Source organism: Lucilia sericata, unplaced genomic scaffold, assembly GCF_015586225.1.
Source record: "Lucilia sericata isolate MDLA Ls3-8-SP2 unplaced genomic scaffold, ASM1558622v1 Contig001865F_arrow, whole genome shotgun sequence".
Taxonomy (NCBI): Eukaryota; Metazoa; Arthropoda; class Insecta; order Diptera; family Calliphoridae; genus Lucilia; species Lucilia sericata.
This window is the reverse complement of record NW_023995756.1, coordinates 39508-54837: the sequence shown is the minus strand read 5'-3', so window position 1 is coordinate 54837 and position 15330 is coordinate 39508.

Genomic DNA, 15330 nt, shown 5'->3' with positions numbered 1-15330 from the left:
GACAGTCTGTCTTTTCTATCTATTAAAATGTCTTATTTGAATCTATTCAAAAACATTTCAATTAAAATACAATTTTAATTGAACTTAATCGATATTTATGTATGCAAAGGCACACAGACAAATAAATGTAAATATGCATGTAAGCATGCACAAACATGTATAGAATATGCACCTGCAGTTTTTTCTTATAACAACACTTACTTGCATGTATGCATTTATGAATTAATTTTATATTGTGTACACCCAGTAGGCAAGCATTTTTTAAGCATAACCCTGGAAATTATCAGAAACCTGATCAGGACTATAGTCTCTTATATGGACTAGGTATACTCTTGTCTAAGGAATAAACTAAAATTCAATATGTAGTCTTTACTTAAGGGTGATAAAATTCATAGCTATTCTATAGCCTGGGCTATAGTCTCTTCGATACTTCAACTTATTATCTAGACTTAAGTCTGGATTATGATATAGTCTATAGTCTAGTCTATAGTCCAGTCTATAGTCTAGTCTATAGTCTAGTCTATGTCTATAGTCTAGTCTATAGTCTAGTCTATAGTCTAGTCTATAGTCTAGTCTATAGTCTAGTCTATAGTCTAGTCTATAGTCTAGTCTATAGTCTAGTCTATAGTCTAGTCTATAGTCTAGTCTATAGTCTAGTCTATAGTCTAGTCTATAGTCTAGTCTATAGTCTAGTCTATAGTCTAGTCTATAGTCTAGTCTATAGTCTAGTCTATAGTCTAGTCTATAGTCTAGTCTATAGTCTAGTCTATAGTCTAGTCTATAGTCTAGTCTATAGTCTAGTCTATAGTCTAGTCTATAGTCTAGTCTATAGTCTAGTCTATAGTCTAGTCTATAGTCTAGTCTATAGTCTAGTCTATAGTCTAGTCTATAGTCTAGTCTATAGTCTAGTCTATAGTCTAGTCTATAGGTCTAGTCTATAGTCTAGTCTATAGTCTAGTCTATAGTCTAGTCTATAGTCTAGTCTATAGTCTAGTCTATAGTCTAGTCTAGTCTATAGTCTAGTCTATAGTCTAGTCTATAGTCTAGTCTATAGTCTAGTCTATAGTCTAGTCTATAGTCTAGTCTATAGTCAAGTCTATAGTCAAGTCTATAGTCTTTTATAGTCTAGTCTATAGTCTAGTCTATAGTCTAGTCTATAGTCTTGTCTATAGTCTAGTCTATAGTCTTGTCTATAGTCTTGTCTATAGTCTAGTCTATAGTCTTGTATAGTAGTATAGTCTAGTCTATAGTCTAGTCTATAGTCTAGTCTATAGTCTAGTCTATAGTCTAGTCTATAGTCTAGTCTATAGTCTAGTCTATAGTCTAGTCTATAGTCTAGTCTATAGTCTAGTCTATAGTCTAGTCTATAGTCTAGTCTATAGTCTAGTCTATAGTCTAGTCTATAGTCTAGTCTATAGTCTAGTCTATAGTCTAGTCTATAGTCTAGTCTATAGTCTAGTCTATAGTCTAGTCTATAGTCTAGTCTATAGTCTAGTCTATAGTCTAGTCTATAGTCTAGTCTATAGTCTAGTCTATAGTCTAGTCTATAGTCTAGTCTATAGTCTAGTCTATAGTCTAGTCTATAGTCTAGTCTAGTCTATAGTCTAGTCTATAGTCTAGTCTATAGTCTAGTCTATAGTCTAGTCTATAGTCTAGTCTATAGTCTAGTCTATAGTCTAGTCTATAGTCTAGTCTATAGTCTAGTCTATAGTCTAGTCTATAGTCTAGTCTATAGCCTAGTCTATAGCCTAGTCTATAGTCTAGTCTATAGTCTAGTCTATAGTCTAGTCTATAGTCTAGTCTATAGTCTAGTCTATAGTCTAGTCTATCTATAGTCTAGTCTATAGTCTAGACTATAGTCTAGGCTATAGACTAGACTATAGACTAGACTATAAACTAGACTATAGACTAGTCTATAGTCTAGTCTATAGTCTAGTCTATAGTCTAGTCTATAGTCTAGTCTATAGTCTAGTATAGTCTAGTCTAGTCTATAGTCTAGTCTAGTCTATAGTCTAGTCTAGTCTATAGTCTAGTCTAGTCTATAGTCTAGTCTAGTCTATAGTCTAGTCTAGTCTATAGTCTAGTCTAGTCTAGTCTATAGTCTCGTCTAGTCTAGTCTATAGTCTAGTCTAGTCTATAGTCTAGTCTATAGTCTAGTCTATAGTCTAGTCTATAGTCTAGTCTATAGTCTAGTCTATAGTCTAGTCTATAGTCTAGTCTATAGTCTAGTCTATAGTCTAGTCTATAGTCTAGTCTATAGTCTAGTCTATAGTCTAGTCTATAGTCTAGTCTATAGTCTAGTCTATAGTCTAGTCTAGTCTATAGTCTAGTTTATAGTCTAGTCTATAATCTAGTCTATAGCCTAGTCTATAGTCTAGTCTATAGTCTAGTCTATAGTCTAGTCTATAGTCTAGTCTATAGTTTAGACTATAGTCTAGTCTTTGATCATCCTTTGAGTATAATATATGTCATAGTTCTCTCAAATCTTTTTAATAATCATTTGGAATAGTAAACTCACCATTTAGTACATTTTTAGTTTACTGGGATTAGTGTGTGAATTTACTGGGATTAGTGTGTGAATGGGTGATGATTTAAAATCTATAAATGACTTTTCTTGAGTGCAATTTGCAATGCATGAATAAATAGTTAGAAAACACATATCGAATGCAATGTTGCATTAACACTTGAATATAAAAAGGAGTTATTTAGAAAGAAATTACAAATTATAAATTTTAATAAATGAATCTTTAAACAATCAATTATTGATCTTTGTTAAATGAATAAATCTTTGATAAAAAAGTGTAAATTTAATTTAATGAAAAACTTTATGAAACAAAATTCTAAATTTACAATAAGTATTAACTTCCACCGATATATCTCCCTTAAAATGAGCATGTCTCATTACCAGCGTTTTGACAGCTTAAGTCCCAATTAGTAGCAGTTAAAGCTAAGTATAGGAACTTGCTTCCCATCTAGACAAATACTTCCATTATTTCCAAGTCCTAAGTAGTACCTACTCCTCTGTTTTGCATTCAATTGTTAAGGAAATACAAAAGTTCATATACAACTTTTTTGTCACATTTTCCAAAAGATTTCTTATTGAAAGTAAAAGAACGAATAAATTCCCTACTCAACCCACAAATAAAAAAACAACTCATTTGTTGTTAATAAAAATTCAACAACATGTTTTCCAAAAGAGACTTTACACATATACACTCGTCATATTCTCAAGTGTATGTATTTGTGTTCACATGTACATATGTATGTATGTACAAAATTAACAATTATTAATGTACAAATTTCGAAAACGAAAGTTCAAGTATTTTAATGGTCTCAAGAGGTTGCAATTAAAAAATTACATTCATACAATATGAATTGATGGTTATTAAACCAAAAAGCAAAAAAATTAAGAACAAACAGGAATTGAGCCTTTAATGGACAGAAAATACAAAAAGCGTCAACCAACCCTTTACACACATGAACACCTTAATAAGGATAAATACATATACATATGTATATGTGTGTATATCCTTCTTATAAGGATTTCGTCTGTTCACAGCTATATCACAGCCTAATTGCTCTTTTAAGATGATAAAAAGGTCTGAATAATGTCCTTAAGAGAGAAGGCTCAATAGATTATTCTGTAGGTGGTGTTGGTAGTTATGATTAGAAAATGATTATGAATAATTCGTTTCCTCTTTTCGTACAAAATAATTCGTAAAAACTTTAACTTGTTTGCAATACAATAATTTCTGAGACTTCGTAATACACTAAACTAGAAACTGAACTAGAACTGAACTGAACTAGAACTGAACTAGAACTGAACTAGAACTGAACTAGAACTGAACTAGAACTGAACTAACTGAAACTAGAACTGAACTAGAATGAACTAGAACTGAACTAGAACTGAACTAGAACTGAACTAGAACTGAACTAGAACTGAACTAGAACTGAACTAGAACTGAACTAGAACTGAACTAGAACTGAACTAGAACTGAACTAGAACTGAACTAGAACTGAACTAGAACTGAACTAGAACTGAACTAGAAGAACTGAACTAGAACTGAACTAGAACTGAACTAGAACTGAACTAGAACTGAACTAGAACTGAACTAGAACTGAACTAGAACTGAACTAGAACTGAACTAGAACTGAACTAGAACTGAACTAGAACTGAACTAGAACTGAACTAGAACTGAACTAGAACTGAACTAGAACTGAACTAGAACTGAACTAGAACTGAACTAGAACTGAACTAGAACTGAACTAGAACTGAACTAGAACTGAACTAGAACTGAACTAGAACTGAACTAGAACTGAACTAGAACTGAACTAGAACTGAACTAGAACTGAACTAGAACTGAACTAGAACTGAACTAGAACTGAACTAGAACTGAACTAGAACTGAACTAGAACTGAACTAGAACTGAACTAGAACTGAACTAGAACTGAACTAGAACTGAACTAGAACTGAACTAGAACTGAACTAGAACTGAACTAGAACTGAACTAGAACTGAACTAGAACTGAACTAGAACTGAACTAGAACTGAACTAGAACTGAACTAGAACTGAACTACTGAACTACTGAACTAGAACTGAACTAGAACTGAACTAGAACTGAACTAGAACTGAACTAGAACTGAACTAGAACTGAACTAGAACTGAACTAGAACTGAACTAGAACTGAACTAGAACTGAACTAGAACTGAACTAGAACTGAACTAGAACTGAACTAGAACTGAACTAGAACTGAACTAGAACTGAACTAGAACTGAACTAGAACTGAACTAGAACTGAACTAGAACTGAACTAGAACTGAACTAGAACTGAACTAGAACTGAACTAGAACTGAACTAGAACTGAACTAGAACTGAACTAGAACTGAACTAGAACGAACTAGACTGACTAGAACTGAACTAGAACTGAACTAGAACTGAACTAGAACTGAACTAGAACTGAACTAGAACTGAACTAGAACTGAACTAGAACTGAACTAGAACTGAACTAGAACTGAACTAGAACTGAACTAGAACTGAACTAGAACTGAACTAGAACTGAACTAGAACTGAACTAGAACTGAACTAGAACTGAACTAGAACTGAACTAGAACTGAACTAGAACTGAACTAGAACTGAACTAGAACTGAACTAGAACTGAACTAGAACTGAACTAGAACTGAACTAGAACTGAACTAGAACTGAACTAGAACTGAACTAGAACTGAACTAGAACTGAACTAGAACTGAACTAGAACTGAACTAGAACTGAACTAGAACTGAACTAGAACTGAACTAGAACTGAACTAGAACTGAACTAGAACTGAACTAGAACTGAACTAGAACTGAACTAGAACTGAACTAGAACTGAACTAGAACTGAACTAGAACTGAACTAGAACTGAACTAGAACTGAACTAGAACTGAACTAGAACTGAACTAGAACTGAACTAGAACTGAACTAGAACTGAACTAGAACTGAACTAGAACTGAACTAGAACTGAACTAGAACTGAACTAGAACTGAACTAGAACTGAACTAGAACTGAACTAGAACTGAACTAGAACTGAACTAGAACTGAACTAGAACTGAACTAGAACAGGACTAGAACAGGACTAGAACTGATCTAGAATTGAAATAGAACTTAACTAGAACTGAACTAGAATATTTTTCATAATTTTTTAGATAGAAACGTTATTTTGATGAATCATAGAAATTAGTATATCTTTTCATTCCTTTTTCAATCAGTGAGATATTTGAGAAACTACAGACATTTCATATTCATATTTCTTTTTATTAATTTCTCTCATCTCCCTTTTAAATCTATGACAACTGACTATTGGCAAAAGAAAAGGTTATAAAATCAACTACAATAAGTAATAAATTTTCTAAATCAACAGGAAACGGAAATTAAATAAATGAATAATTTAAATCAAATGAATAAAAAGAAAAACACACACACACTGAGAGCTTCAAGAATAAATGGCAAAAAAGCAACAACTGTTTGTATTCCGCAACTGCATGAATACCTGTGTATATCAAATAAATAAATAAATTAAATTTATGTACAAAACAATGTAAGAGACACAAAAGAAGAAAAATATTAGGGAGTAATAACACCTTAAAGGTGCAAACAAATTCTTATATTTCTTAACACAAGATATTCAATTTTATGGCGGAGCTGATGAAACATCGAAACAACAAGCAACCGACTATATAAACTCTACTCTGCTTATTCCAGAGTTTTTGGATTGTTTTTTTCTTCTTTTTTTTTTGATTCAACAAGAATTTCCCTTAAGCATGAAAAATAACGCGTCAACATGTTCAAGTGTTCAAGTGTAAATTTAATAAGCAGCCTAAGGGACTACAAAACTCACGTTCAAATACTATTCTCTGGTACGTATAAATTATACGAGTACTTCAAATGTTCACGAACACCCAGTTACACACACACACATACTACTACTAAAGATATTATAGGATATACTTTATGGGTGAAGACCTGGTAGGAAATTTTTAAAAGAAATCAAAAGATACCGAAGAAAATTAGTTTTTTCAATACGTCCTTTAGAAATTTCTTATTTCTCAAAATTTCCTTTTGGGTTCTAGTACGAAATAAACAAAATATATTTTACGTGCATGTTAGAAACAACAACAAAAATAAAATTACAAACACGCATAAAAAACAAGATTTAAATATAGACATTATACTACTGCTCGCTTGTATCCTCGAAATACATACATCATCATCATCGTCGTCGTCGTCCTGACTCCTATTGTGAAATGAAACTTTAAGACTTACAGCAGCAGTGCGCCGCATCTTGTTGACTTCATTTTAAATGCCTTACAACACAAGAGCAGCAATAACATAACTAAACAACAACAACCATCATGATATGTTAAACAAACATCTCCCAATTCTTTTATAAATATGCACCCATCCTTTCACGAACCCACACCGCTCCTTTTGCTTTTCATTAATGCAAAAATGACAAAGTCTTTTTTGAGCTGAATTTAAAGGAAACTCAGGTACAAAGAATATATGCATGTCTACATGTATTTAAGAAAATTTAAAGAATAAATAAAAAATAACAACTTCTAAAAATTTACCAATTTAAAAAAGCGATCAATGATCACAGATTGAGTAAACATTTAGGTTTCTCCTATAAAATTCGATTTTTGAAGGGAAATAAAAGTGATCACGGATTAAGTTTATTTTGTCGATTGGATGGCTATTTAAGAAACTACATCCGATTTTAGATTTCTCTCTTAAAAATCGATTTTTGAAGTAAAATAAAAGTGATCACGATTAAGCTTATTTTGTCGATTGGGTGGCTATTTAAGAAACTACAGCCGATTTTAGATTTCTCATATAATAATCGATTTTTTAAGGAAAATAAAAGTGATCACAGATTAAGATTATTTTGTCGATTGGGTGGCTATTTAAGAAACGACAGCCGGTTTTAGATTTCTCACATAAAAATCGATTTTTGAAGAGAAATAAAAGTGATCACGGATTAAGCTCATTTTGTCGATTGGGTGGCTATTTAAGAAACTACAGCCGATTTTAGATTTATTACATAAAAATCGATTTTAGAAGGAAAATAAAAGTGATCACGGATTAAGCTTATTTTATCGATTGGGTGGCTATTTAAGAAACTACAGCCGATTTTAGATTTATCACATAAAAATCGATTTTAGAAGGAAAATAAAAGTGATCACGGATTAAGCTTATTTTGTCGATTGGATGTCTATTTAAGAAACTACAGCCGATTTTAGATTTATCACATAAAAATCGATTTTAGAATGAAAATAAAAGTGATCACGGATTAAGCTTATTTTATCGATTGGGTGGCTATTTAAGAAACTACAGCCGATTTTAGATTTATCACATAAAAATCGATTTTTGAAGGAAAATAAAAGTGATCACGGATTAAGCTTATTTTGTCGATTGGGTGGCTATTTAAAAAACTACAGCCGATTTTAGATTTCTCATATGAAAATCGATTTTTGAAGGAAAATAAAAGTGATCACGGATTAAGCTTATTTTGTCGATTGGGTGGCTATTTAAAAAACTACAGCCAATTTTAGATTTCTCATATAAAAATCGATTTCTTAAGGAAAATAAAAGTGATCACGGATTAAGCTTATTTTGTCGATTGGATGGCTATTTAAGAAACTACAGTCGATTTTAGGTTTCTTATTTAAAAATCGATTTTTGAAGGAAAATAAAAGTGATCACGGATTAAGCTTATTTTGTCGATTGGGTGGCTATTTAAGAAACTACAGCCGATTTTAGATTTATCACATAAAAGTCGATTTTTGAAGGAAAATAAAAGTGATCACGGATTAAGCCTATTTTGTCGATTGGGTGTCTATTTAAGAAACTACAGCTGATTTTAGGTTTCTCATATAAAAGTCGATTTTTGAAGGAAAATTTATTTTGTCGATTGGGTGGCTATTTAAGAAACTACAGCCGATTTTAGATTTCTCATATAAAAATCGATTTTTGAAGGAAAATCGTCGATTGGGTGGCTATTTAAGAAACTACAGCCGATTTTAGGTTTCTTATTTAAAAATCGATTTTTGAAGGAAAATAAAAGTGATCACGGATTAAGCTTATTTTGTCGATTGGATGGCTATTTAAGAAACTACAGCTGATTTTAGGTTTCTGATATAAAAATAGATTTTTGAAGGAAAATAAAAGTGATCACGGATTAAGTTTATTTTGTCGATTGGATGTCTATTTAAGAAACTACAGCTGATTTTAGATTTATCACATAAAAATCGATTTTAGAAGGAAAATAAAAGTGATCACGGATTAAGCTTATTTTATCGATTGGGTGGCTATTTAAGAAACTACAGCCGATTTTAGATTTATCACATAAAAATCGATTTTAGAAGGAAAATAAAAGTGATCACGGATTAAGCTTATTTTGTCGATTGGATGGCTATTTAAGAAACTACAGCCGATTTTAGATTTCTCATATGGTGTCTATTTAAGAAACTACAGTCGATTTTAGGTTTCTTATTTAAAAATCGATTTTTGAAGGAAAATAAAAGTGATCACGGATTAAGCTTATTTTGTCGATTGGGTGGCTATTTAAGAAACTACAGCCGATTTTAGATTTCTCATATAAAAATCGATTTTTGAAGGAAAATCGTCGATTGGGTGGCTATTTAAGAAACTACAGCCGATTTTAGGTTTCTTATTTAAAAAATCGATTTTTGAAGGAAAATAAAAGTGATCACGGATTAAGCTTATTTTGTCGATTGGGTGTCTATTTAAGAAACTACAGTCGATTTTAGGTTTCTTATTTAAAAATCGATTTTTGAAGGAAAATAAAAGTGATCACGGATTAAGCTTATTTTGTCGATTGGGTGGCTATTTAAGAAACTATAGCCGATTTTAGATTTCTCATATAAAAATCGATTTTTGAAGGAAAATAAAAGTGATCACGGATTAAGCTTATTTTGTCGATTGGGTGGCTATTTAAGAAACTACAGTCGATTTTAGGTTTATTATTTAAAAATCGATTTTTGAAGGAAAATAAAAGTGATCACGGATTAAGCTTATTTTGTCGATTGGGTGTCTATTTAAGAAACTACAGCTGATTTTAGGTTTCTCATATAAAAATCGATTTTTGAAGGAAAACAAAAGTGATCACGGATTAAGCTTATTTTGTCGATTGGATGGCTATTTAAGAAACTACAGCTGATTTTAGATTTATCACATAAAAATCGATTTTAGAAGGAAAATAAAAGTGATCACGGATTAAGCTTATTTTGTTGATTGGATGGCTATTTAAGAAACTACAGCCGATTTTAGATTTCTCATATAAAAATCGATTTTTGAAGGAAAATAAAAGTGATCACGGATTAAGCTTATTTTGTCGATTGGATGGCTATTTAAGAAACTACAGCCTATTTTAGATTTCTCATACAAAAATGAATTTTTAAAGGAAAATAAAAGTGATCACGGATTAAGCTTATTTTGTCGATTGGGTGGCTATTTAAGAAACTACAGCCGATTTTAGATTTCTCATATAAAAATCGATTTTTGAAGGAAAATCGTCGATTGGGTGGCTATTTAAGAAACTACAGCCGATTTTAGGTTTCTTATTTAAAAAATCGATTTTTGAAGGAAAATAAAAGTGATCACGGATTAAGCTTATTTTGTCGATTGGGTGTCTATTTAAGAAACTACAGTCGATTTTAGGTTTCTTATTTAAAAATCGATTTTTGAAGGAAAATAAAAGTGATCACGGATTAAGCTTATTTTGTCGATTGGGTGGCTATTTAAGAAACTATAGCCGATTTTAGATTTCTCATATAAAAATCGATTTTTGAAGGAAAATAAAAGTGATCACGGATTAAGCTTATTTTGTCGATTGGGTGGCTATTTAAGAAACTACAGTCGATTTTAGGTTTATTATTTAAAAATCGATTTTGAAGGAAAATAAAAGTGATCACGGATTAAGCTTATTTTGTCGATTGGGTGTCTATTTAAGAAACTACGGCTGATTTTAGGTTTCTCATATAAAAATCGATTTTTGAAGGAAAATAAAAGTGATCACGGATTAAGCTTATTTTGTCGATTGGGTGGCTATTTAAGAAACTACGGCCGATTTTAGATTTCTCATATAAAAATCGATTTTTGAAGGAAAATAAAAGTGATCACGGATTAAGCTTATTTTGTCGATTGGGTGGCTATTTAAGAAACTACAGCCGATTTTAGATTTCTCATATAAAATCGATTTTTGAAGGAAAATCGTCGATTGGGTGGCTATTGAAGAAACTACAGCCGATTTTAGGTTTCTTATTTAAAAAATCGATTTTTGAAGGAAAATAGAAGTGATCACGGATTAAGCTTATTTGTCGATTGGGTGTCTATTTAAGAAACTGCAACCGATTTTAGATTTTTCATACAAAAATCGATTTCTAAAGGAAAATAAAAGTGATCACGGATTAAGCTTATTTTGTCGATTGGGTGGCTATTTAAGAAACTACAGCCGATTTTAGATTTATCACATAAAAATCGATTTTAGAAGGAAAATAAAAGTGATCACGGATTAAGCTTATTTTGTCGATTGGATGGCTATTTAAGAAACTACAGCCTATTTTAGATTTCTCATACAAAAATGAATTTTTAAAGGAAAATAAAAGTGATCACGGATTAAGCTTATTTTGTCGATTGGGTGGCTATTTAAGAAACTACAGCCGATTTTAGATTTCTCATATAAAAATCGATTTTGAAGGAAAATCGTCGATTGGGTGGCTATTTAAGAAACTACAGCCGATTTTAGGTTTCTTATTTAAAAAATCGATTTTTGAAGGAAAATAAAAGTGATCACGGATTAAGCTTATTTTGTCGATTGGGTGTCTATTTAAGAAACTACAGTCGATTTTAGGTTTCTTATTTAAAAATCGATTTTTGAAGGAAAATAAAAGTGATCACGGATTAAGCTTATTTTGTCGATTGGGTGGCTATTTAAGAAACTATAGCCGATTTTAGATTTCTCATATAAAAATCGATTTTTGAAGGAAAATAAAAGTGATCACGGATTAAGCTTATTTTGTCGATTGGGTGGCTATTTAAGAAACTACAGTCGATTTTAGGTTTATTATTTAAAAATCGATTTTTGAAGGAAAATAAAAGTGATCACGGATTAAGCTTATTTTGTCGATTGGGTGTCTATTTAAGAAACTACAGCTGATTTTAGGTTTCTCATATAAAAATCGATTTTTGAAGGAAAATAAAAGTGATCACGGATTAAGCTTATTTTGTCGATTGGATGGCTATTTAAGAAACTGCAACCGATTTTAGATTTTTCATACAAAAATCGATTTCTAAAGGAAAATAAAAGTGATCACGGATTAAGCTTATTTTGTCGATTGGGTGGCTATTTAAAAAAACTACAGCCAATTTTAGATTTCTCATATAAAAATCGATTTCTTAAGGAAAATAAAAGTGATCACTTATTAAGCTTATTTTGTCGATTGGATGGCTATTTAAGAAACTACGGCCGATTTTAGATTTCTCATATAAAAATCGATTTCTTAAGGAAAATAAAAGTGATCACGGATTAAGCTTATTTTGTCGATTGGGTGGCTATTTAAGAAACTACGGCCGATTTTAGATTTCTCATATAAAAATCGATTTTTGAAGGAAAATAAAAGTGATCACGGATTAAGCTTATTTTGTCGATTGGGTGGCTATTTAAGAAACTACGGCCGATTTTAGATTTCTCATATAAAAATCGATTTTTGAAGGAAAATAAAAGTGATCACGGATTAAGCTTATTTTGTCGATTGGATGGCTATTTAAGAAACTACAGCCTATTTTAGATTTCTCATACAAAAATGAATTTTTAAAGGAAAATAAAAGTGATCACGGATTAAGCTTATTTTGTCGATTGGGTGGATATTTAAGAAACTACGGCCGATTTTAGATTTCTCATATAAAAATCGATTTCTTAAGGAAAATAAAAGTGATCACGGATTAAGCTTATTTTGTCGATTGGGTGGCTATTTAAGAAACTACGGCCGATTTTAGATTTCTCATATAAAAATCGATTTTTGAAGGAAAATAAAAGTGATCACGGATTAAGCTTATTTTGTCGATTGGGTGGCTATTTAAGAAACTACAGCCGATTTTAGATTTCTCATATAAAAATCGATTTTTGAAGGAAAATCGTCGATTGGGTGGCTATTGAAGAAACTACAGCCGATTTTAGGTTTCTTATTTAAAAAATCGATTTTTGAAGGAAAATAAAAGTGATCACGGATTAAGCTTATTTTGTCGATTGGGTGTCTATTTAAGAAACTACAGTCGATTTTAGGTTTCTTATTTAAAAATCGATTTTAGAAGGAAAATAAAAGTGATCACGGATTAAGCTTATTTTGTCGATTGGGTGTCTATTTAAGAAACTACAGTCGATTTTAGATTTCTCATATAAAAATCGATTTTTGAAGGAAAATAAAAGTGATCACGGATTAAGCTTATTTTATCGATTGGGTGGCTATTTAAGAAACTACAGTCGATTTTAGGTTTCTTATTTAAAAATCGATTTTTGAAGGAAAATAAAAGTGATCACGGATTAAGCTTATTTTGTCGATTGGATGGCTATTTAAGAAACTACAGCCGATTTTAGATTTCTCATATAAAAATCGATTTTAGAAGGAAAATAAAAGTGATCACGGATTAAGCTTATTTTGTCGATTGGATGGCTATTTAAGAAACTACAGCCTATTTAAATTGCTCATACAAAAATGAATTTTTAAAGGAAAATAAAAGTGATCACGGATTAAGCTTATTTTGTCGATTGGGTGGCTATTTAAGAAACTACGGCCGATTTTAGATTTCTCATATAAAAATAGATTTAAAAAGGAAAATAAAAGTGATCACGGATTAAGCTTATTTTGTCGATTGGGTGGCTATTTAAGAAACTACGGCCGATTTTAGATTTCTCATATAAAAATCGATTTTTGAAGGAAAATAAAAGTGATCACGGATTAAGCTTATTTTGTCGATTGGATGGCTATTTAAGAAACTACAGCCGATTTTAGATTTCTCATATAATAATCGATTTTTGACGGGAAATAAAAGTGATCACGCATTAAGCTTATTTTGTCGATTGGGTGGCTACATAAAAAACTACAGCCGATTTTAGATTTCTCATATAAAAATCGATTTTTAAAGGAAAATAAAAGTGATCACGGATTAAGCTTATTTTGTCGCTTGGATGGCTATTTAAGAAACTACAGCCGATTTTAGATTTCTCATATAATAATCGATTTTAGAAGGAAAATAAAAGTGATCACGGATTAAGCTTATTTTGTCGATTGGGTGGTTATTTAAGAAACTACGGCCGATTTTAGATTTCTCATATAAAAATCGATTTTTGAAGGAAAATAAAGGTGATTACGGATTAAGCTTATTTTGTCGATTGGGTGTCTATTTAAGAAACTACGGCCGATTTTAGATTTCTCATATAAAAATAGATTTAAAAAGGAAAATAAAAGTGATCACGGATTAAGCTTATTTTGTCGATTTGATGGCTATTTAAGAAACTACGGTCGATTTTAGATTTCTCATATAATAATCGATTTTTGAAGGAAAATAAAGGTGATTACGGATTAAGCTTATTTTGTCGATTGGGAGGTTATTTAAGAAACTACAGCCGATTTTAGATTTCTCATATAAAAATCGATTTTTGAAGGAAAATAAAAGTGATCACGGATTAAGCTTATTTTGTCGATTGGGTGTCTATTTAAGAAACTACAGCCGATTTAGATTTCTCATATAAAAATCAATTTCTAAAGGAAAATAAAAGTGATCATGGATTAAGCTTATTTTGCCGATTGGGTGGCTATTTAAGAAACTACAGATTTCTCATATAAAAATCGATTTTTGAAGGGAAATAAAAGTGATCACGGATTAAGCTTATTTTGTCGATTGGGTGGCTATTTAAGAAACTACAGCCGATTTTAGATTTCTCATATAAAAATCGATTTTTAAAGGAAAATAAAAGTGATCGCGGATTAAGCTTATTTTGTCGATTGGGTAGCTATTTAAGAAACTACGGCCGATTTTAGATTTCTCATATAAAAATCGATTTTTAAAGGAAAATAAAAGTGATCACGGATTAAGCTTATTTTGTCGATTGGATGGCTATTTAAGAAACTACAGCCGATTTTAGATTTCTCATATAAAAATCGATTTTTGAAGGAAAATAAAAGTGATCATGGATTAAGCTTATTTTGTTGATTGGGTGGCTATTTAAGAAACTACAGCTGATTTTAGGTTTCTCATATAAAAATCGATTTCTTAAGGAAAATAAAAGTGATCACGGATTAAGCTTATTTTGTCGATTGGGTGGCTATTTAAGAAACTACAGCCGATTTTAGGTTTCTCATATAGAAATGGATTTTTGAAGGAAAATAAAAGTGATCACGGATTAAGCTTATTTTGTCGATTGGGTGGCTATTTAAGAAACTACAGCCGATTTTAGATTCATCAGATGTTAATCGATTTTTGAAGGGAAATGAAAGTGATCGCGGATTAAGCTTATTTTGTCGATTGGGTGGCTATTTAAGAAACTACAACCGATTTTAGATTTCTCATATAAACATATATTTTTTATAATTTTTTAAGGACAAGAAAAGTGATCACGTATTAAGTTTCGTGCAAAATGTTATTGTTTTAGTTAATATATTTTTTTATAATGAAAAATTAAGTAAAAGGCCACTTACCATTTATAATTTTTTTAATTATTCTACTTTAATGTTGAATTCTTAGATTTAATTTGTTATTGGAATTATTTGCATACACT